This window comes from Vombatus ursinus, unplaced genomic scaffold (assembly GCF_900497805.2).
Source record: "Vombatus ursinus unplaced genomic scaffold, bare-nosed wombat genome assembly UNPS02014841.1, whole genome shotgun sequence".
Taxonomy (NCBI): Eukaryota; Metazoa; Chordata; class Mammalia; order Diprotodontia; family Vombatidae; genus Vombatus; species Vombatus ursinus.
In genome coordinates this window covers 32,622,426-32,644,975 of record NW_020954619.1, presented here as the reverse complement: position 1 = coordinate 32,644,975, position 22,550 = coordinate 32,622,426, and positions in this window count along the sequence as shown.

Genomic DNA, 22,550 nt, shown 5'->3' with positions numbered 1-22,550 from the left:
AGGTACTCTCCCCTCAGACCTTGTTGTGATTCCTGATTTTACCCTGCTTTCGCATTAAATAATGTTTCCCATGTCTGGGCCTTTCAGATGTGTGATTCATCTACCTTGTTCACAGTATGATTCTGACACCTATCTAGGTAAGGGTAGGGACTTCTTAGCTTCCTTAGTCTCCAAACCAGAAAAGATTAAATCAGGACAATGGATCCAATCAGTCATTGCTCTCCATGGGAGCCAACACTGGTCCTGTGCCTTTACCAGCTATCTGACCCTAGACAACTTAAACACTCTGATCATCAGTTTCTTCATTTTAAAATTGAGATGGAAGATCACTTCCAACTTTCAAAATCCATGATTCTGTGACTTGATTTTTTTTTAAAATGTCTCTTTCATCTCTAAATCTATGATTCTATGATCTATCAAAGACTAGAGAGAGCAGGAAGAGCCAGTGATAACACAGGCATTTACAAATGCATCATGTTTCAAAAGTTTGTTTATATGTTGGTTGTTTGGAATGTGGAATGCATTTTCTCATGGGAACATGGTAGTTAGGTTCCTAGCTAACCCACAAAAGCATCTTTAACCCATAATGTAGCTAAAATTAACTTTGTTTATTCAGTCCCCTCCCTTCCACATGACTCATGGGCTATGCATGGTCTATGTGGTCTTCCTAACACTGTTCCTGTACTTCTTATTACTTCTCTCATTTTTCTCCCTCCTATTGTTCTTTCTTTTCCTTCTTTTAGCCTTCTTCCTTCTCTTTCATTCACTCAATAAACATTTATTAGGCTCCTACTATGTACAAGTCACTTTTTCTTCCTTCTTCTGTGTTACTCCTTTTCTTTCCTTATTCTTTTTTTATTCTCTTCCCACAATGCTTGGTTTAATTACATTACAAGTTAAATTATATTTTGTTCACTAGTATAGAACATAAGTACTATATATAATGTTGTCTTTATTGGAAAATATTTTTTGTTTTGTGAGAACACAGATTAAGTTGATGTGCCTAAGTTGATGAGTTTACTGCCTTTATACTAATTTTGTCATTCAGCAGGTAGTATTAGCCAGAGAGAAAGTGGGTATTACCTGCAAGGCTATTATCCTTCCAGCCAAATGCAGTGGAGTAGGCCAAGGGATGGCTTATTGTTCAGTATACCCAAGAAGGCAGTTAGCTAGTAATTACAGGAAAAACAATACTGACTTTCTAAATTGATGTTTTCTTTTTGTAGTTGTCCTTTCAAACTTTGATGGCACTAACAGAAACTATAGATTGCTCACTAATTCAGCACCATCTGTAAAGCAGTATAAAGTATATTTTTTCTGTGCTCATGGCTTACTTTTTTAGTAGTTGTCCTCTCTTGTGGACTTGAAGCTTTCTGATTCATAAAACTAAAAGCATGCTTTCTGACTTAACTAGTTGTTTTTCCTAATAATCTAAAAACTGGAGTTCCAGTTTGGGGGTAGGTTGTATTTTGCCTCTGAGTTTCTTTTCCTTTTAAAATCATCACAGGAAAGTTCACATTTTCATCCATGTTAGCCTCCTTTCAACCTGTGTTTTTGAATGATCCTACATGGTTTTTCAATTGCTCCATCTTGTTCCCTCTAAGTTATCCTTAGGCATATGATTTTACATTATAGTCACCTGACAAAATAGCTACTGGTTGGGCAGAATAGATATTGTTTGTTCCTCTCTGTACATGGAACTCTCAGAAAAAAAATATACATATAGCAAAGTCTAAGAGCAGTTTTAAGCTTTAATAGCTTTAACTGTACTAAGACTTTTGGAACTTTCTACACAATAAAGTATAATTTATCAAAAGAAGAAAGGAAAACAAATTTAAATTTAAAATTTTTAAATTTAAGAAACAAGACTAAAGAAAGGATAGTAACAACAACCAACCAACCAATCTTGATATAGCATTGTACAGTTTATTACTCTGCACATGGTCAGGCTGTCTGCCACACAGAGATAGGCATGCTAAGAGCAGATAAAATGCTCTTCATCATGTTTGGATGAGGTCCATCTGACTATTTGCAGATGGGCTAGGTATATTTCTGCATTGGACAAAAACTGCACTGTAACCAAAACATCACATGTTTTTATATGGGGGAAGGGAGAGTTACTGAAAAGAGACTTGTGATGAGGAACAGGAAAGATGATCACTTCTTCTTTGAAGGGCTGGTACTTAGAGAGGAATTAGACTTATTCTTAGCCTAGAGGGCAGAACTAGAAGCAATGGATTGGAGTTGCAGAAAGGAAGATTAAAGTTTCATGAAAGGAAAAACTTACTAATAATTAGAACTATCCAAAAATGGAATAAGAAATCCCTTAGAGTAATGGTTCCCCTCCCCCACTAGAAATTTTTCAAGGTTAGATAGCCATGTGTTAGACATGTCATAGAGGAAATATTTTTTTCAGGTATTGATTGGATTAGCTGGCTTCTTTTTTTTTCTATTAGTGTTTTTTAAAAGTTTTATTGATGTGTCTTATTATTACATTACAAACATTTACAAATTACTCTTGCTTCATGAGACCTCTCTTATAATAAAGTAAAACAATTAAATAAAATTAATAATATAGTGACTTCATGCAAAAGCGATCTGTAATCTGTAATCATCTGTCTTCTACTTTTTAAAAAATTAACAGAGGGGCAGCTAGGCGGCACAGTGGATAGAGCACTGGCCCTCAAGTCAGGAGGACCTGAGTTCAAATCCGACCTCAGACCAAACACTTGACACTTACTAGCTATGTGACCCTGAGCAAGTCATTTAACCTCAAATGCCTAAAAACAAACAAAAAAATTTAACAGAAATCTATTTTCTCTCTTTCCCCAACCCTTTGTATGTATATGTGTATGTGTCTTATTCTGCACCCTAAGTCCATCCCCTCTCCGTAATAGATAGCATGTTTAATCATCAGTCGTCTGGAATTATGAAAGGTGATTATATTGATCACAGTTTTTACTGTGTTGTTTGATTTTACAATGTTGTTACTGTAAAATTGTTCTCCTGGTTCTGCTCATTTCATTTTTCAGCAATTTATAAAAGTCCTCAAAATTGTTTATTTTGTTAAGATTGATGTTATAAAGCATTCTCTCAATTCTACTTACTTCCCTCTTCATCGGTTCATATAAGTCTTTCCATGTCTTTGTGAAATCCTCTATTTTTTTCACTTACAGCAAAACTCCTCCATCACACTTGTCTACCACAGCTTATTCAGCAATGCCTCAGTTATTGGACAGTATCTTCATTTCCAGTTTTTTGCCAGCACAGAAAAGGTGTCTAAAGTCCCTTGTAATATTGAATTCTGAAATTGTTGTCATTTTATGAGATGATAGAGATGAATTTCTTTAGTTCTTATTCACTGTCATCAACTAATCTCTCATGGTATCATTGGATTTAGAGCTGGAAAAAACCTTGGGGTCCACTTAATCTAACAACTTTACAAATTAGGAGGCTGAGATCCAGAAAGGGAACTGACAATCAAAGTCATATAGTTGATAAGTATTCCGAGTCAAAATTCAAGCCCCAAACTTCTGATCTCAAATTCAATTCCCTCTCTAACCCATCACACTGCTTTTTACCTCTTTGTAATCCTTCTTTCATAGTAATAATATGGCAAAAGACCTCTTTAAAATGTATGATGATGTTTCAGAAAACACGGCAAAACATATATGAACTGATGCAAAGTGAAGTGAAAAGAACCAGGAGACCATTGTGCATAGTAACAGCAACGTGAAAGACTTGGCTACTGTGATCAAAACAACAATCCAAGACAATTCCAAAGAACTTATGATGAAAAACTGCTATACACCTGCGAGACAGAAGTGATGAATTCTGAGTGCAAATTGAAGTATAGTTTTCTCCCTTTCTTTATTTTTCTTGCTTTTTTTGAAATATAATTAATGTAGAAATGTTTTGTGTGTTCTCACATATAAAATTAATATTATATTGCATTGTCAGTAGCTGAGGCAGAGGATGGAAGGAATAGAGAGAATTCAGAACTCAAAATTTAAAAAGAAAGTTAAAAATAAATAATAAAATTTTTAAGTGCTTATAATAAGAAGAGTCAATTTAAGTCAATATGTAAGAACCTAGGGCTCTGTGATCTTTAATTGACAAGTGATAGGTTTCTGCTCTCTGTCAATAAAACTGACATGCATTATCCAAACTGGCCTGAGATTTTTTCCCCACCATAATTTTCCATCTCCTATCTCTGTTTCTTTGCGTAGGTGGTACCCCACATCCATAATACCGTCCTTCATCAACTTTGCCTTCTAAAATCCCTCACTTCCTGCAAAGCACAACTGGGATGAAACTTTCTGCATGAAATCTTCCCTGATTATTGTTGTTGTTCAGTCATTCACTAACACTATCTATCAATCTCATCCTCTGCCATTCCCTTTTCCTTTTGCCTTCAATCTTTCCCAACATCAAGATCTCTTCCAATGAATTCTTCTTCTCATTATGTGGTTAAAGTATTTAAGCTTCAGCTTTAGTATTTGACCTTCCAGTGAACAACCTGAATTAATTTCTTTAAGTATTGACTAATTTGATCTCTTTGCCATCAAAGGGACTCTCAAAAGTTTTCTCTAGCACCACAATTCAAGAGCGTCAATTCTGTGGCTCTCAGCTTTTCTTACAATCCAACTCTCCTGACCATACATCATGACTGTAAAAAACATAACTTTGACTATATGAACTTTTATCGACAAGGTGATATCTCTGCTTTTTAGCATGCTGTCCAGATTTTTCATAGCCTTCCTTCCAAGGAGCAAGAATCCTTTAATTTCACAGCTGTTATCATTATCTACAGTGATCTTTGAGCCCAAGAATATAAAATCTGACACTTCTTCCATTTCTTTCCCCTCTATTTGCCAGGAAGCAATGAGTTCAGTTGCCAAGGTTTTGTTTCCTTTTTTTTTTTATTTTAAGCTTCAAACTAGCTTTTACACTCTCTTTCACCCTCATCAAGAGGCCTCTTACTTCTTCTTCGCTTTCTGCCATCGGACTGGTATCATCTACATGTCTCAGATTGTTGATATTTCTCCTGGGAACCTTAATTCCAACTTTTAATTAATCTAGCCTGGCATTTCACATTATGTATTCTGCATATAAGTTAAATAAATAAGGTAGCAGCATACAGCTTTGTCATATTCCCTTTTCAATCTTAAGCCAATCAGGTATTCCATGTTCAGTTCTAACTGTTGCTTCTTGGCTGCATATAGGTTTCTCTGAAAATAAGTAAGATGATCTGGCATTCCCATGTCTTTGAGAATTTGCCACATTTTGTTGTGATCATACGGTCAAAGGAGTTAGTGTAGTTAATGAAGCAGAAGCAGATGTTTTCCTTTTTCCATAATACAGTGAATGTCGGCAATTTGGTCTCTTGCTCCTCCGCCTCTTCAAAAAAAAAGGTTTGCTCTTCTGGTAATTCTCAGTTCACGTATTACTGAAATCTATCTCAAGGATCTTAAGGACATGAAATGAGCACAATTGTTTGATAATTTGAACATTCTTTGGTATTGCCCTTATTATCTTTTCCAGTCCAGTGGACACTATCAAGTTATCCAAATTTGCAGGTATATTGAGTGCATGAGTGCATTATTGATGATGTTAAAATCTTTCTTGTATAGTTCTTCTGTGTATTCTTGCCACTTTTTAATCTTCTCTACTTCTGTTAAGTCCTTACTGTTTTGTCATTTGTCATGCTCATTTTAACATGAAACATTCTCTTGATGTCTCTAATTTTCTTGAAGAGATTCCACTTTCCCCATTCTATTGTTTTCTTCTATTTCTTCACAATGCTCATTTAAGAAAACCTCCTTATCTCTCCTTGCTATTCTCTGGAATTCTGCATTCAGTTGGATATATCTTTCAATTTCTCCTTTACTTTTTGCTTTCCTTCTTTCCTCAGCTATTTGTAAAACCATATCAGATAGCCATTTTGCTTTCTTGCTCTTTTTTTCTTTTTGTTTTATTATTGTTGTTGTTGTTGCTGCTGCCTCCTGTGCAATATTGCAAACTTCTGTCCACAGTTCTTCAGGTACTCTGTCTACCAGATCTAATCCCTTAAATCTTTTTATCACTTCCACTTTATATTCATAAGGGATGTTATTTAAGCCAGACCTATCAAACTTTCATCACCAGACACACCTGCAGCTGAGCTTCTTTTTAGCTTTGGGCAAACCCCTTTATTAGTACTGGAGATACTTATAGTTGTCCTCCACTCTTCTCCAGTAGCCTGTTGGACACCTTTCAACCTAAGAGGTTCATCTTCTGGTGTCATATCTTTTATCATTTTAATACTGTCCATAGAGTGGCAAAGATACTGAAATGGTTTGTCATTTCCTTCTCCAGTGAATCATCTTTTGTCAGAACTCTCTGTTATGATCTGTCTGTCTCAGGTAATGCTGCATGGCATAGCTCATGGTTTCATAACCATGAAGCTACATAAGCCCCTCCACCATGACAAGGCAGTAATCCAGGAAGAGACCTTTGCTGATACCCTTCAGCTATTAATGTTGTCTCCTTCTTGAAGTTATTTTTTTTTTACTTCATATATACTTTGTATTTGTTTATCTATTTGTACATGAGAATCAATGAGGTATTACGGATGGAGGACTGGCTTTGCAGTAAGGAAAACCAGAGTTCAAGTACTACCTCTGACACACACTAGCTATGTCACCTTTCACACGTCACTGAACTTCTCAGGACTCCCAAGGAACTCTGGAAAACTCAAAGTTATATAACTGTTGCCAATCTGCACTTGTAGAAGGAATTTATTCACTAGGAATTCCTTGAATTGATGAAAGTGCTGATTCAGATTAACCCCTACAACATCACAAAAAAAGTGTAAATGTTGTAGTGCCCAATAGAATGTAAGCTCCTTGAGGGCAAGGGACTCTTCTATTTCTGATTTTGTATCTCGAATGCCTTGCACACTATACTGCACATAGTAGGTACTTAATAAATGGTTGTTGAATTATTTAATAGATTAGGATGTAGAACTAATATAATAAAACTCTTTGAATTAAATATAATCCATAGATAAATGAGATCCTCTGAATGGCAAATATTCAAGGTTTATATTCATTTACATTCAGTCTAAGTAAAAAATTAATAATAATTGATGCCCTCTGGTATAAACCTGAGTGACAAATGTAGTGCCATTCCTCCTTTATACCCTAAATCCTTGCTGAGTTTGATTACAATGCAACAGTGCTTCAAGTGTTTTCCTTGGAAGACCTTGGAAAATACTCATTTTTCAAGAAAATTTTTTTTTGCCTTTGGATCCACTGGATTTTTCTTCATTTCAGCCCATTAACTCTAATTATTGCCCTGTACAAATCTAAAATAATGATCTCCATCATTGGGGTATCACCCCCTTCAGATATCCAATGATAATTATCACATCCTCCCAGTAGTTACTTAGCTAAGCTATGCTCAATTAGCTTCTCTAATCTTTTGTTATAAATCAATCTGCTCAAGACTTCACCCTACCCCCATTTCCACAGTGATGTGCGAGTCTTTCAATTCTGTCTAGAGAAGTTCACTACCATGGTCAACTTAGTTACATGTGCCTTGATCTTTTTTGCTCTCTGTTCTACCAAGATGAAGTTCTAAGAGAAAAACTCTGAGGTACTTTTGAAAGGAAGTGTCTAATCAATGAGGAATACTATTTTCTAGCTGCTGTCCACCAAAATTCTATTAGTACATCCTGGTATCTTCAGGATAGGAAATATGCAGCAGGAGGATCAGCTAGTCAGAACATTTGGGTTTGAATCCAAGCTCTGTCACTTACTAACTTTGACCTTGAGTATATTCATTTCTTCCTCTCTAGATATAATCCAGCAAAAGTTAAAGGAGCACTTTGCAGATATGAACAAGAAGGGAATTCTTGTTCAAGTACATTCTGAACAAGCATGGCCTCTGAATACTTTACACTTCTGAGATTCTATGATTCTGTGACTCCATGATTTAACCTCTCTACATAAAGTTTTCCTCATATATAAAATGGGCATGATAATGTGCTGTTGGTGGAGTTGTGAACTGCTTCAACCATTCTGGAGAGCAATTTGGAATTATGACAAAGGGCTATAAAACTATGCATATCCTTTGATCCAACAATACCACTTTTAGGTCTGTATTCCAAAGAGATCATCAGAAAGGGAGAAGGACCCACACGTACAAAAATATTTATATCAACTCTTTTTGTGGTGGCAAAGAATTGGAAATTGAGGGGATGCCCATCAATTAGGGAATGGCTGAACAAGTTGTGGTATATGATTGTGATGGAATACTATTGGGCTATAAGAAATGATGCGCAGAATGTTTTCTGAAAAACCTAGAAAGACTTATATGAACATCAGTTCATATAAGTGAAGTGAACAGAACCAAGAGAACACAGTACACAGTAAAGCAATGTTGTGTGATGATCAATTGTGAATGACTTAGCTATTCTCAGCAATACAGTGATCTAAGACAATTACAGAGGACTCATGAAAAATGCTCTCCGCCTCCAGAGAAAGAACCGATGGAGACTGAGGACAGATTGAAGCATACTATTTTTTAACTTATTTTGTCTATTTTTTTGTCTGTGTTTTCTTTCACAACACGATTCATATGGAAATATGTTTTGCAAGACTACATACATAGAACAAATTGTTTGCCTTCTCAATGAGGGTGGAGGGAAGAGAGAGAGAGAGAGAGAGAGAGAGAGAGAGAGAGAGAGAGAAAGAGAGAGAGAGAGAATTTGGAACTCAAAATTTAAAAAAAAAAGTTAAAACTTTTTTTTACATGTAATTGGAAAAAATATTTTTTAAAAAGTAAAATTACTGTAACCATTTGTGTCACATGTTTGAAAGCTCCCATGTAAACATGAAACATTGAGGAAATAAAGAAAAGGGAAGTCTGAATGTGCAGTGAGCTGTCTCAGCAGGCACTGTGTTCTCCCTCACTCGAGGTCTTTCAATCAAAGGCTGGACTTGAACATGGTGTAGAGCAGGCAGTCGTGTTAAATTCAAACAGAAACATGGGCTACTAAACCAAACATAAGAATCCCTGCAGGGGCTTATTAGCATAGGAAACCACATATTAATATTATCTGTGTTTTACTGTATTTTTATTTATTTTGTTTAAAATGTCCCAATTACATTTTCATCTGGTTCTGCCCCCTTAAGTGTTCTCAATATGCAGCATGTTTGACACCTCTGGTGTAAAGGGTTTTCTATTTCAGATATGGGTTAGACTAGCTGGCCTCTGGTTCACTTCCAACTATTAGATGCTGTGCTTCTGTGAACAAAGAAAAAGCAAATCTTTCTTTATCATGAAGAAGTCGTATATAAAGGGATGTGGTGTTATGCTATTTATAATTTCCTTTTCAATAGTCCCCACTCTTTCATTTATGAAATGGAAAAGCCCATTTCAAACCCAGAGTCAGAAATGTTAGCCAGAGACTCGGTATAGGTAGAGAAACAATTTGAAAGCTACAAATTCATAGATATTCAAGGCTAAATTAATCCATTCCTCTTATTTAGTGAGCATGGATTAAAGACCTACTCTATTCAGAACACTATGCTAGGAACTTGGAAAGGGTACAAAGTACAGATAAAACAGAGTTCCTGCCCTAATGGATCTTATAACCTATCAGAACAAGACATAAACACAGATAATTATACTTTGGTTTTCAATGGGTTCTTCTTCTTTTGGTATGTCTGCTTTCTTCATCCTCTTAGGCATTTTAGTCTTTGATTGTACCTCCTCTGTTACCCTTATTTTCCTCTTCCTTCTTCAATGGTAGACTTCTTGACATGTCTGAGTAGGGACCTCTCTGGTGTGGGGTCTGATTTCTGAGCTTCCCTTTTTCCACCTCCTCTCTTCTCACCTGAGTTTTCCCTCTGCTAAAGGACTATAGGAGTTTTGACTTGTACCTCTTATGTCAAATGATCTACCTCTCACAGGCTGTCATCCTGCAGAGTAGTTTGGGCTCCATGATCAAGAACAGGAGAAAAATTGGACCTAGTTTTAAAGCTACTCAGATGAGAAGTCTGGTTGGAAAAGGAGATTGAGGGACCCTCTCCCCATCTGCAAAATAGAAAGGATAATAGCAGATTTCAACGTCTCCTGAGGGGAACAGTCCCAGTAGTTTATTGCATCAAAATTCTGTCTTCATATGGATTTTTGTCTTTAGATGACAAGGCTTGATTTGTAAATATGCTCTTAATATGTAATACAAGATTACATGATAAATGCTTGAGAGATGCAGAATGCTATGTGAGTATAAGCTAATAATGGCACTGGAGATCATGAAAAGCTTCATGAAGTAAGTGATATTTGAGCTGTTTTAAAGGTGGAGTAAGAATTGAGCAGCCACAGTGAGCAAAGATACGGAAGTAGGAGAAAATGGTATTTTCAGAGGGCAAAGAGCAGTCACTATGTGTGTGGAGCAAAGGGATATGAGAGAAGGCCAGAAAAGCAGGATGGCATCAAGCCATGGAGGACCTTGAATGCAAGGCAAAGGAATCAGAATGGAAAGCTAAAGCAGCCTGGTAGACAAGCTAATCAGTACTTAGGTTTAAATTAAGAAATTCACACAGTAAATGTGTGAAAGACTTAGAGTTATAAAGCAAGATTTGTTGCAGGCATAAACAGATGTCTCATGGCAGCCTCATCAACAGTGATTACAGTTCACTTCAGGCTCTATACTGGGAGCCCAAACAGCAGGGGGTCACCCCAGACTCCCAACTCCCAACTGCTAAGACGACTAGAGGCCCCAGTGACAAAAAAAAAAAAAAAAACTAACTGGAAAAGTATTATAAACTATTACCACCCACTGAGTGACTCAAAATTCTTCTTCAGAAGATGAATTTTTATACCTGGGGGAAGAGAGAAGATAAATGGAAAAATACTGACACAACTTTGTTATTGATGTTTCACCAAGGCTAATTCTCACAAAGTAGAAGAATGTATCAGAGTTGGAAATGAATAGGTATCAAAGAGATAGCCTGGGTGCTGTACTGGTGTCTGCACAACGTTAACAGATCAAGATGGTTCTAGTTTGTACAAAATTTATGTGAACATATGTTATGCAGAATAAAAGGTTAAGATAGTTGCAATCAGCACTGTTGTACACATTTACTGGCTGTGTGATCCCACAGTACCTTGCATACAGTAGGTGCTTAATTAATTCTTATTTCTTTCCCTTTCCCTTCCCCTGTTGTAGAGAGTTAACAATGATGACATCATGAATCCCTTGAAGGATAAGGGAAGAAAAATGATATACTTCTATTGTTACATGAGAAGTTATTTCCATATTGTATTATTATCAAGTATCAGATAATGCTAACAACTCACATTAACATAGTGTTTTGAAAGTTTGCACAATGCTTTCATCACTGACCCCATTTTGAAGCAATTACTGCAAGTATTATTATATTATGCTTATTTTAGAGATAGGAAAACAAGTCTCAGAGAGGTTGGTCAACTTGCCCCCATGGTTGAGTAGCTAGTGTCAAAGACATGATTACCACCCAAGTCTCATGCATATTTGTCACATACACATGAGAGAGGCGATACAGTATACTGAAAAAAGCACAGGACTTGGAGTCTGGAGAGACAGATTCAAACCTTGCCTCTCACACAATAGTGTGACCACGGGCAAATTGCCAAAGCTCTCTGAGACTCAGTTTTTTTATCCATAAAAGGAGACAATAATATCTGTGGTAAATACTTCACAGGGTTATTGAGATAATGAATGTAAAGCAATTTGCAAACTTCAAGATCCTATATAAATGTCAGCTGTAATGATGACATCATATTTGTCCAACTTTGTGTCAGGAATCAGGTTTTAAACTTTTTTGTTATCAGCCACAGTGCCTGACATAGTGTTTATGCTTGAAGTAGATATTTACTAAATATTTATTAGTTTGGTAAAATTGAACCCCTCTTTTCCACAAGTCCTATCTCAAACCCTTACCTCGTTCAGACCCCTAGTAGTATGGAGCACAGGGTACTCTGTAGCTCTTTAATCCCAGATAACAATTTTAAGACTAACCAACCATCCTCCAAACCACTTGAAACATGTCCAGCCTCCTGAAGTCACTTCAGATATGACAGTAATGTCAGGGCATAGTATTGATAATTGTCTCCCTGGCAACACTTGGTGGTTTGGTTTCCATGGTGATGCTCTCAGAGCCTAAACAGTAAACAAATAAATCTTAGAATGAGCTGAAAAATACTGAATCCAATTCCATTCCTTTTGTAGGTGAGGAATGTGAGGCTCAGAGAGGGGATGGAATTTACCCAAGGTTACACAGCTAGTTAGTGGCAAGGTTGGGCCCGAGACCCAAGTCATCTGACCCCCAGTCCAGGGTCTGTTTTATTGTTTCACTGCATTTCATTTCAATGACTATTCTAATAAGTTGAGCATAATTTTAATATCCTTCACAAATGCCTGCCAAAAACTGATACTGCACCACATTTTGTATCTTTTTATCAAGACTTTTTGACTCCAACTCTGCAACTTCTCTCGAATCTATCACTTCCTCCCATTCCCATGGCTGTCACCCCTAGTGAAGGCTTGTTACCTTCTACCTAGATTACTACAATAATTGTCTAATTAATTTTCTCACCTCCCAAGTCTGTCTCCTCCAATCCTTCACATGTCACTCCCCCTCTACTCCCCCCATACCTTTATTATGCACAAATTGGGTCAGACCACTCTTCTGCTCAGAATTCACAGGTCCAAATCCTGGATTGACTCTATTTAGCTTCTATGTGATAGTCACATACTGCATGCTAAAGCATTGCTTTTCTGCTTAATTTTGTTTCTCAGGAATCAGCATTCCCTAGTTCCTGGCTTTCCCACCAGAGATGGGGAAGGCATATATCACCTGGCCTGAAATCCAGACTCCTGCTTAATTGTACTTTGTGCAAGGCCAGCTAGGGAGGATTGTATATTGAAATACTGATAAAACCCCCACGCCTTCTGGTCACAGGCTTTACTTAATTCCTCCACCCTGTGAGAACTAAATAGCATGTTGGGGGGGAATTAATAATTAATATTAACAATCAAGTTATATCAGCACTTTTCCACTTATTCCCTCATCTCCCTCAAGTATAAAAATCTATCCCCTGGAGAAGAGCCTTTGAGTCACTCAATAGGTGATAGGATATCTGACACAACACATTTTCAGTTGATTCTTGGTCAATTGGGGCCATAGGACCAGCAGTTGGGAGTCAGGAGCTTGGGGTGACCCATTTCTACTTGGACTCCCCTTATAGGGCCTATAATGAACTACACAGATGGCTGACAGGGCTGCCATTAGATACCTGCTACCTCTTGCTCTTGCTCCATGACCTGCCCACCTCCTTTACTAATCATATATTTTCTTGATATCTTTCCTACTACTTCTTTTGCATAAGCCATCACTGTTAATATATAATATTCCATTTACACCCACATATATCTTCCCATTTGTCCTCTGAATCACTTGCAAATTTGATTCTAGGGATATCGCGATGTTCCTTGATTCACAGCAATACAGTATCACCTGGGGAACGATGTCGAAAAGATGAGTTTTTGTTTCAGGTAGCAGTTTAAGTGCTATGCAATTTCTCAAACAGAGTCCAGCTGTTTCTCTTCCTCCTACTCAGTTCTACAGCCCAGTTCATTGTTCTGTCTGTAAAGTCTGCTCAAGAAAGAGGTGCTGATAGCGCTGAACTTCCCATCTAACTAAATATTGCTGGCATATAATTCTGCTATATTAAACAAACCCCCCCAAAAAGTATTCACAAATTAATGTCCTGTTGAAGTAGGAGTTAAGGTTAAACAACCAACCAGCCACTACAGCCTGACAGCAGTGTCCCTATGAGAGGTTGTCAGGTAGTCCAGAGACAGGGGTCAAAAGCTGGGGTGGCAAAGCCATCAGTCAATCACCAAGCATTTGGTAAGCATTTATTATGTTCCAGGCTCTGTGCTAGGTGCGGTAGTTATAAATAGTCCCTGTCCTGAAGGAGCATACATTCTATCAGATAAGTGTGCATGCATGTATTTATGGAGAGAGAGAGAGAATTAGGAGGTGGGGAGGGAAAGACACTAGCAGCAAAGAGGATCAGCAAAGGCTTTATTGAGAAAGTGGTATTTGAGTTGATCTTTGAAGTAAAGAAGGGATTCTAAAGAGTAGAAGTGGGGAAGGATAACATTTCATGGATGTAAACAGAAACATACATAGTATTTAGAGCTGAAAGGAACCTTAGTTTGACTCCTTCATTTTATAGATGAAGTCTAGAAACGAGAAAGGACTTTCCCACTTCAACACAAGCAGTAAGCAGGAGAGCTGGGATTTGAACATGTTTTTTTACACTATCATCTTGAGTGCTTTCCTATACCATGTTGTCTAGGGAAAAGAGATTTCTACACAGTGGCATATGATTCTTCAGTGTCCTTTTAAAGGCAAGTATACCTGCCAAGTTCTTGTGAAGTGAATAAGGGACTACCTTATACAATATAAAATGCTAATCTGGACCATTAAGAACAATTTTGGGTATAAACTGGACTTCAGTGTTACCAAATAAATAAAAATCATTAAAATTTTGCTGAACTAATTTGATTTCTAGTTAGATCCTGAAATTTTAATGTTCCCTTAAACCTACCCCTGCTTATGTCATTTATCTTCATGAATTTGCTTATTTAATCTCTTTCACTGCTCTTCTGATCTTTCTATTCTTTAAGCATTACCCAGTAGTTTTGATGATTAGGGCATTATAATATAGTTAGAGATCTGGAAACGGTAGTCTTCCTTCATTCCTATTTTTTTCCATTATTTCTTTTGAGATGCTTGACCTTTTGCTCCTCCAAATGAATTTTATTATATTTTGTGTAGTTCTATAAAGTAACCCCTTAGTAGTCTGATCGCACAATCTTTATAAATTTAGATAGTATCAGAATTTCATTATATCATATTTGCCCAACCATGAGCAATTAATATTCTTCCATCTATTTAATCTTTATTTTTATAAAGTGTTTTGCAATTATGTTTACACAAGTTTTGAGTACATCTTGGTAGAAAATAGATCTTCCTCTAAACCAGGTATTCATTACCTGGAGTCCATGAACTTGGATTGTGACTCTGTGTGTGTGTGTGTGTGTGTGTGTGTGTGAGTGTGTGTATTATATATTGAGAACTACATTATAGTATAATTCCTTTCCTTTGTAATCCTATGCATTTTATTTTATGCATTTAAAAGTATTATTGTGAGAAAGGGTCCATAGGCTTCACTAATCTGCCAAAGGTGTCCCTAACACAACAAAGTTAAGTTCTAAATCATAGGTTCCCAAAGTAGGCAATACTACCCCCAGAGGGTGCTGGAACATTGAGGGGGAGGGGGTGGTAATAGCCTCAGGTGCAATTGGGGAGCATTGAATAAAAATAAGGGGGCAGTGGAAGCATAAATAAAGAAGAAATTTTTGAAAAACCATTCGTACATGTTTCATCTGTTGTGTAACAGAGTTAAAGTTGTAGTGATTATATTATTTTCTAAATAAACACACAAAATGCAAGTTATAACAATCAGTGGTCAAGTCTGCCAACAGGTCTTAATAAGTAAGTGTTGGCAGGTGGTCATGTGCATTGTGGAGAAGTCCAGCATGCATAGGCAGGAATATGTATGTGTAATGATTTGTTTACAATACAATACTATATGGTTACATGACCCAATATTGTGTCATCAAAATTTCAATGAAGGAAAAAAACCCACAAATTTACAATAAATTATTAAATTTACGATGTGTGATTTTTTAAAATATATACTTTATATTTTTTTGAAATGATGCAAATTTTAAAAAGAAATATTAAAGGGTTAAAGAAAGTAGACTTCCAGGGGGGTGCTGAGTATTTTTTTTAAAGGGGTCCAAATAAGTTTGGGAACCTCTGCTCTAAATGTTGTTTTGCCATTGAATTAGCTTATCCAGACTTCAATCTCCTATCTCTCTGCACCCAAAGCTAACCACAAGAAGGACAATGGTCACTCTCCTAATAGTATGAGTAGCATGCCTCTAGTTTCTGCATTTGAAAAAACAGGCTGTTGGGTAAGTGCTACTTTTGCAGCAAGTGCTTGAGGCAAACTCTCTTGTTTTCCTGTCTCTGTCAGATGCTCAAGTTACTTCTGATTAGAAATACCACAACACATGCAGTGGTAGAAAGTGATAAAGATGACCAGCTCACTGACTTCCTTTTTTCTAGCATTAGCAAAATTTTTGAGAGGCATTTCACTTTTTGTGTTAACTGTCTTGGGTTATTTTTGTCAGTTAAACTCATGGGATCACTGCTGCAACCTACTCTGATAAAGTACCCTTTGTCAGGGAATCACGGAGTGCCATAATTGAAAGGGACCTCAGATGCCAAAATCTAGTTTGACCTATTCCTAAACAAGAATTTTCTCCATAACAGTGATGTCAAACTCAAATAGAAATGGGGCCAATAATCCAAACATAAGGATTCCTGTATGCCGCATGTTGACAGTTTTAGAACGTGACATTATCTATATTATATTTTTACTTATTTTATTAAATATTTTCCAATTACATTTCATTTTGGCCCCTTGGGTCACATGTTTGGCACCACTGCTCTACAACATACCTGGCAACTGTTCGTCTGGCCTTTACTTGAAGACCTCTGTTGAAGAGGTCCACTTTAGTGGTTAGGAAGTTTTTCATTTCTGTGGACCTAAATCTGCCCTCTTTCTCTTCTACCCCTCACACCTAGTTCTGCATTCTAAAGGCAAGCTGAACAGGTCTCATTCCTCTTCTATACAACAGCCTTTCAATATATAGAGACAGTTATTGTGTCCCTTCTCTGTCTTCACTGCACTAAACATCATCCCCAATTTCTTTATCTAATCCTTGTGTGGCGTAGTCTTTAGTTATCACACCATCAGAGTCTCCACCTTCTGGATCTACTCTAGTTTGTTAATATACTTCCCAAAGTGAAGTACTTGATATACACGATGACAATAACTATGTAACAAAGACCAAATTAAATAGAAAAAACAAACAAACAAAACCCCAAATTCATCTCAGGTGAAATATGTTGCACATCACTACTAACTCATTAAAGTTAAAGCAAACATTCTTCCTTTTTTTAAATAATTACTAAACTACCAAAGCATAAGATTATATATACTGTTTTCAGGAAATGTACTTTGCAAATGTTTTGTTTCTAAGTTTTGAGATGTTTGTCTGCTGTATAAAAACAAAATTGATGAATAAAAAGTTAATCCTAAACTGCAAGTATGGTCTGACAAGGTATAATGGATCACTTCCAAATTCAAGTGGGAGAGAGCTAAAAAAATTAATGCTTAGGAAGCTTACCTACCTATAATTTATTGAAAGGTGAATGCTGGCTCCTCTCATGTGTTCCCATAATCTTTTCCTTCAGCAACCTGAAGTGTGATTGGCCTCTTACATCTTCTCTCTTGAAGCTGAAGGCTTTTGCACTCTAAACTCGAAGAAGACTCTGGTTTGGAGAGTCCTGGGGTACTTTTGCTTTAAGAGACTGAGAAGGGTGGATTGGTTGTGAGATAAATGATTATTTCTCCCTTATATTTTTTTCTTTTCTTTTTTTTCTTAATTTATTTTGATTTATCAACAATCACTTCCATAAGCTTTTGAGTTTTAAATTTTTCTCCCCCTTCCTCTCTACCTCCCTCCCCAAGATGGCGAACAATCTAATATAGGCTATACATATACATTTTTTTAAACATATTTTCACATTAGTGATGTCGTAAGTAAGAGTAAGAACTAATAGGAGGAACCACCAGAAAGAGGAAACAAAACACAACAGAAGAAAAAAAATAGCAAATAGTATGCTTTGATCTGCATTCAAACTCCATAGTTCTTTCTTTGGATGTGAATAACATTTCCCATCATGAGACCTTTGGAGATGTCTTAGATCCTTACATGTCTGAGAAGGACTAAGTCTATCAATGTTAGTCATCACACAGTGTGGTTTTTCACGTGTAAAACGTTCTCCTGGTTCTGCTCACTTCACGCAGAATCAAACCATACAAGTATTCTCAGGTTTATCTGAAGTCTTCCTGTTCATCATTTCTTATAGCACAATAGTATTCCATTACATTCAGATATCACATTCACAATTATGATAACTATCTGTGTCTTTCTCTTCATCGTTTCCCCCCTCTGTTTATGCTTTTCTTTCTCCTTTCTCCTTATATTCCTCACTAATGTTTTGCTTCTGACCACCACCTCCCTCAGTCCCACCTCCCTTCCATTAGCCTCCTCCCTTTTTTTACCCTTTTCCCTCCTACTGGCTATAGGGCATGTTAGATTTCTATACCTAACTGATTATGTTATTCCCTTCTTAAGCCAAATCTGATGAGAGTAACTTCAAACAATGCTCATCTACCTCCCTTCTTTCCCTCTGCTCTAATAGGTTTTTGTACCTTTTCCTGTGATGTAACTTACCCTTTTCTGACTCCTCCTTTCCTTTTCTCTCAGTACATTTTCTTAGTTAAATCAGATTAATTCACTTACTTGGATCCATTTAACCCACTTGATTAGATTTTTTTCATCATTACATCAAAGTCAATTCATACCCACCTCCTTTATGTATACCCCTTTAACATGGTGTAATAACAATACAGTTCTCAAGAGTTACAAGTATCATCTTCCCTTGTAGGGATGTAAAGAGTTTGCCCTTATTAATAACATGGTATTACTTTCTGTCCTGTTTACCTTTTTATGTCTCTCTTGAGTCTTGTATTTGAAGATCAATTTTTTGGTTGAGCTCTGGTCTTTTTATCAGGAAGGTATGGAAGACACCTATTTCATTGAATATCCATTTCCTCTCCTGAAAGATCATGCTCATTTTCACTGAGTTCTCCCTTATATTAATAATCAATTATTGAAATAAGACCAGGATTTTTTCAGAAGCCTGTAGGTTGTTCAAGCCCTGAAGACTTTGCTGATAATGAGATTGTATTAATTTTCTCCACAATCTTGCTCAGACCCCACCCAACCTTACAAGGAATTTAATCTAAGGTGGGGAAGCCCATTGTGCTCTACACAGGTATGGGTGGGGATAAATTCTTTGATTATATTGCTCTGGGTTAGTCAATTTAGCAATAAATGACATAATCAAAGGTACATTCCCCTAGCCCCTCATTAGAATAGGTCCATTTCTTATTGTAATATTCATTCTTTCTTATTGATTGTTACCAGTCGGAGTTGATTGCTACCCTCAGGAACACCCACCCTTAAACTGTGAGCCCACCAACATGATTGGTCTTTGGCATTGGAGAATGTCACTGCCCCATTTTATTGGTAATGTGCTACCATTATTAATAAAATAATTAATTACCCAGATGTCTCTCAAACTTTTAAAATGTCACAGCTAAGAACAGAAGCTCTCCCTTTCTCTGTTCAGTCCAGCCCCTTAAGGCATTCATCTCCACCAATATGGAGAGTATCCCATACGTATGGGCTTTGCAACAGGGGTTACATTCATATCAAAACAAAACAAACAAACAAACAAACAAACAAACAAAACCCACCCATGGTCTTTTGTGGTCATCCTCAAATGTATTTCTTACATCTATCCTATTAGGAACTGATCTGCTTTGCCAGGATTTCAGACTGAGTTGTCTCTTGTTCTTTTATATTCCAGAGGGATTTTTTTTTCTTTAAATAAAACTATTCAGCTAGGTGGTGCAGTGGATAGAGCACTGGCCCTGGAGTCAGGAGGCCCTGAGTTCAAATCTGGCCTCAGACACATAACACTCACTAGCTGTGTGACCCTGGGCAAGTCACTTAACCCCAATTGCCACACACACACACACAAAAAAAAGACTATTCAACTCACTTAACCCCAATTGCCTCACAAAAAAATTAAAAAAAAAAAAGACTATTCAAGGGTATTGTTATTGTTTGCTGTTTTTTACAAATGTGCTGATCCGAGGGAAGAAATTCTCATTAATCTATATAAAAATTGAGATTAAGCCAGATGAGAATGGATATTCAAGTTGTTATAATTTATTTTGTTTAGTGATTATAGCTATGAATTCACCGGTTACTTTGGTTATTTCTGCCAATGTCTTCGCACCCCAGCCCTTCACTGAGAAAAGGTCTCAATGTGACCCAATCTATTTCGCTAGGGAAGAAACTCATCACCTTAGTCTGGCACCTCTGCCTCTCAAAACATAGCCTACAATACTTTTGATTTTTTTTGGGGGGGGGGGGGCAATGATAATCACTCTTTTGGAAGATCAAAAGAGAAAAGCAGGGGGAGGAAAAGTAGCATTGTATATTAAGAAAATATATTTATGTGAGAAAAATACGAGAACCAAAGGAGGAAGCATGACTTCCAACTTTTGGACAAATATCAATAGAGGGAGAAACAGAAGTGATGGTTTCATGGGAATAATCTATAAACCACCTGGACAGAAGGAGGAAATAGATCACAAACCTGGAATGGAAGGATGATATTAGTGATAGGGGAGTACAATTATCTAGAAACCTTCTGGGGGCCAGTCTTTGCCAAAAGAATAGCAATTAGGGGCAGCTAGGTGGCACAATGGATAGAGCACCAGCCCTGGACTCAAGAGGACCTGAGTTCAAATGTGGCCTCAGACACATAACACTTTTGTGTGACCCTGGGCAAGTCACTTAACCTCATTGGCTAACCAAATTAAAAAAAAAAAGAATAGCAATTAATAAATTCTCATCTTTTCTTAATGCTAATTTCATCCTTCAAAAAGTGGGGAGATCATTGAAAGGAGCTTCTTTTTTAGACCTGATTCTGAAATAATTTTAGTGATTATTGCTTTGTAATACTGCTTAAAGACTGGTAATGCTCCCTATAGTCATATTTTTTTTCATTATTTCCTTCTATACCTTCCTTCAAATGAGTTTTGTTATCATTTTGTCTGTTTCTGTAGAGTATCTGCTTGGAAATTTGATTGGCATCGTACTATATCTGTAAATTGATTTAGGTGGTATCATTTTTATTATATTGACTCAACCTATTCATAAGCCCCAAATAGCTTTCTTTTCATCTTCATTTATATCTATAAAAAGTGTTTTATAATACTGTGTATAAAATTTCCTTGGTCAGTTAACTCTCAGATATTTTATTTTATTTCATAAAATTTTGTAGTTATTTTGAATAAAATATCTTTTACTGTTATTTCTTCCTGGCTTTTGTTAGTACTGTATAGAAAAGCTGATGGGTTTTTTTGTTGCATTTATTTTGTATTCTGCTATTTTTTTCTGTCAAGTCATAAGTCATAAGTGACAAGCACCATGCCATGTGCTGGTGATACAAAGGCAAAAGTAAAACAATCCCTGTCCTCAAGGAATTTACAGTCTAATTAGGAGACAAGTCCATATATAATCAAACAATCTAATGGGTTAGCAATTTACATTGATAATGGGAGTTCCCTCCAACCACACAGATCAGAAACCATCTCCCAGAGGTTCCCAAACTTATTTGGCCTACTGCCCCCTTTAAAAAAAATTACTCAGGGCCTGCCTGGGATTAGGTTAGGTTAACCCTTATTTTTATTCAATGCCCCCCCCAATTGCACCCGAGGCTACTAGATTGTTCTAGTGTCCCCCAGGGGGCTGTATCATCCACTTTGGGAACCTATGAATGCCTACCCATCCTATGCACCTCTTGTCCATGTCCTCCTATTAATCTGCTTCAGGTGATGCACCCAACTAGCTGGAGGCCTTTCTTGCTTTCCCCTGACATTTTATAGACGCTAATGGAACATTCTGGCTCTCTACTTCTCATCCCTATCCCTTGCCACACTGAGTCCATCTTCACTGATTTTATAATTCTATGATGGCATTTTGTGTTTCTGCTCATCGTTGGAGTTTCTCACTGGTCAAATGTTGCAACCTGCTCATCCTTACAATATACCTCTCCATTGCCTTCTTCCAAAACTGCTGTATTCTGTTTCATTTCCCTACAGCAGTAGAATATTTTATTTTAAAAATATGATCGTTGCTTTCATGGGAAACTTTGGGTCATTAAAGATGCTTTAAAATTTCCTGAAGGCAAGGCATCTAGTTCTCTTCTTTTTGTTCAATTATGGACCTGACTCATTGTTCATTTTTACTGTCTTCACAGCTATACATACTGAGGGACAAATTCTATAGGTTGTCTATCCAAGTACATGTTATACTCTGGGTAACAGGGTTTTTAAAGAATAAATCTCAAGTATTTATTTTTAGGAACAGGAATTTATTAAATATACCATTTATACTCCTAGTACCATACCTGGCCTTCACCTGAGTGGTCTTTTGAGTCACATAAAGAGTTTAAATATAGGTAGGATTTGAAAGTGGACAGTGAAATAATATAACTGGTAATTAGACACCCATATTATGAAATACATGTGTTGGTTGGTTCATTTTTAGCATGGGTTTTAGCTACATTTCCTAACATATCATCTGCTCTTATAATCATTCTAAGTGTAAACATGATATATGCTGAAAGTTGCTTTTTCACACACAAAAAAATAAGAACACA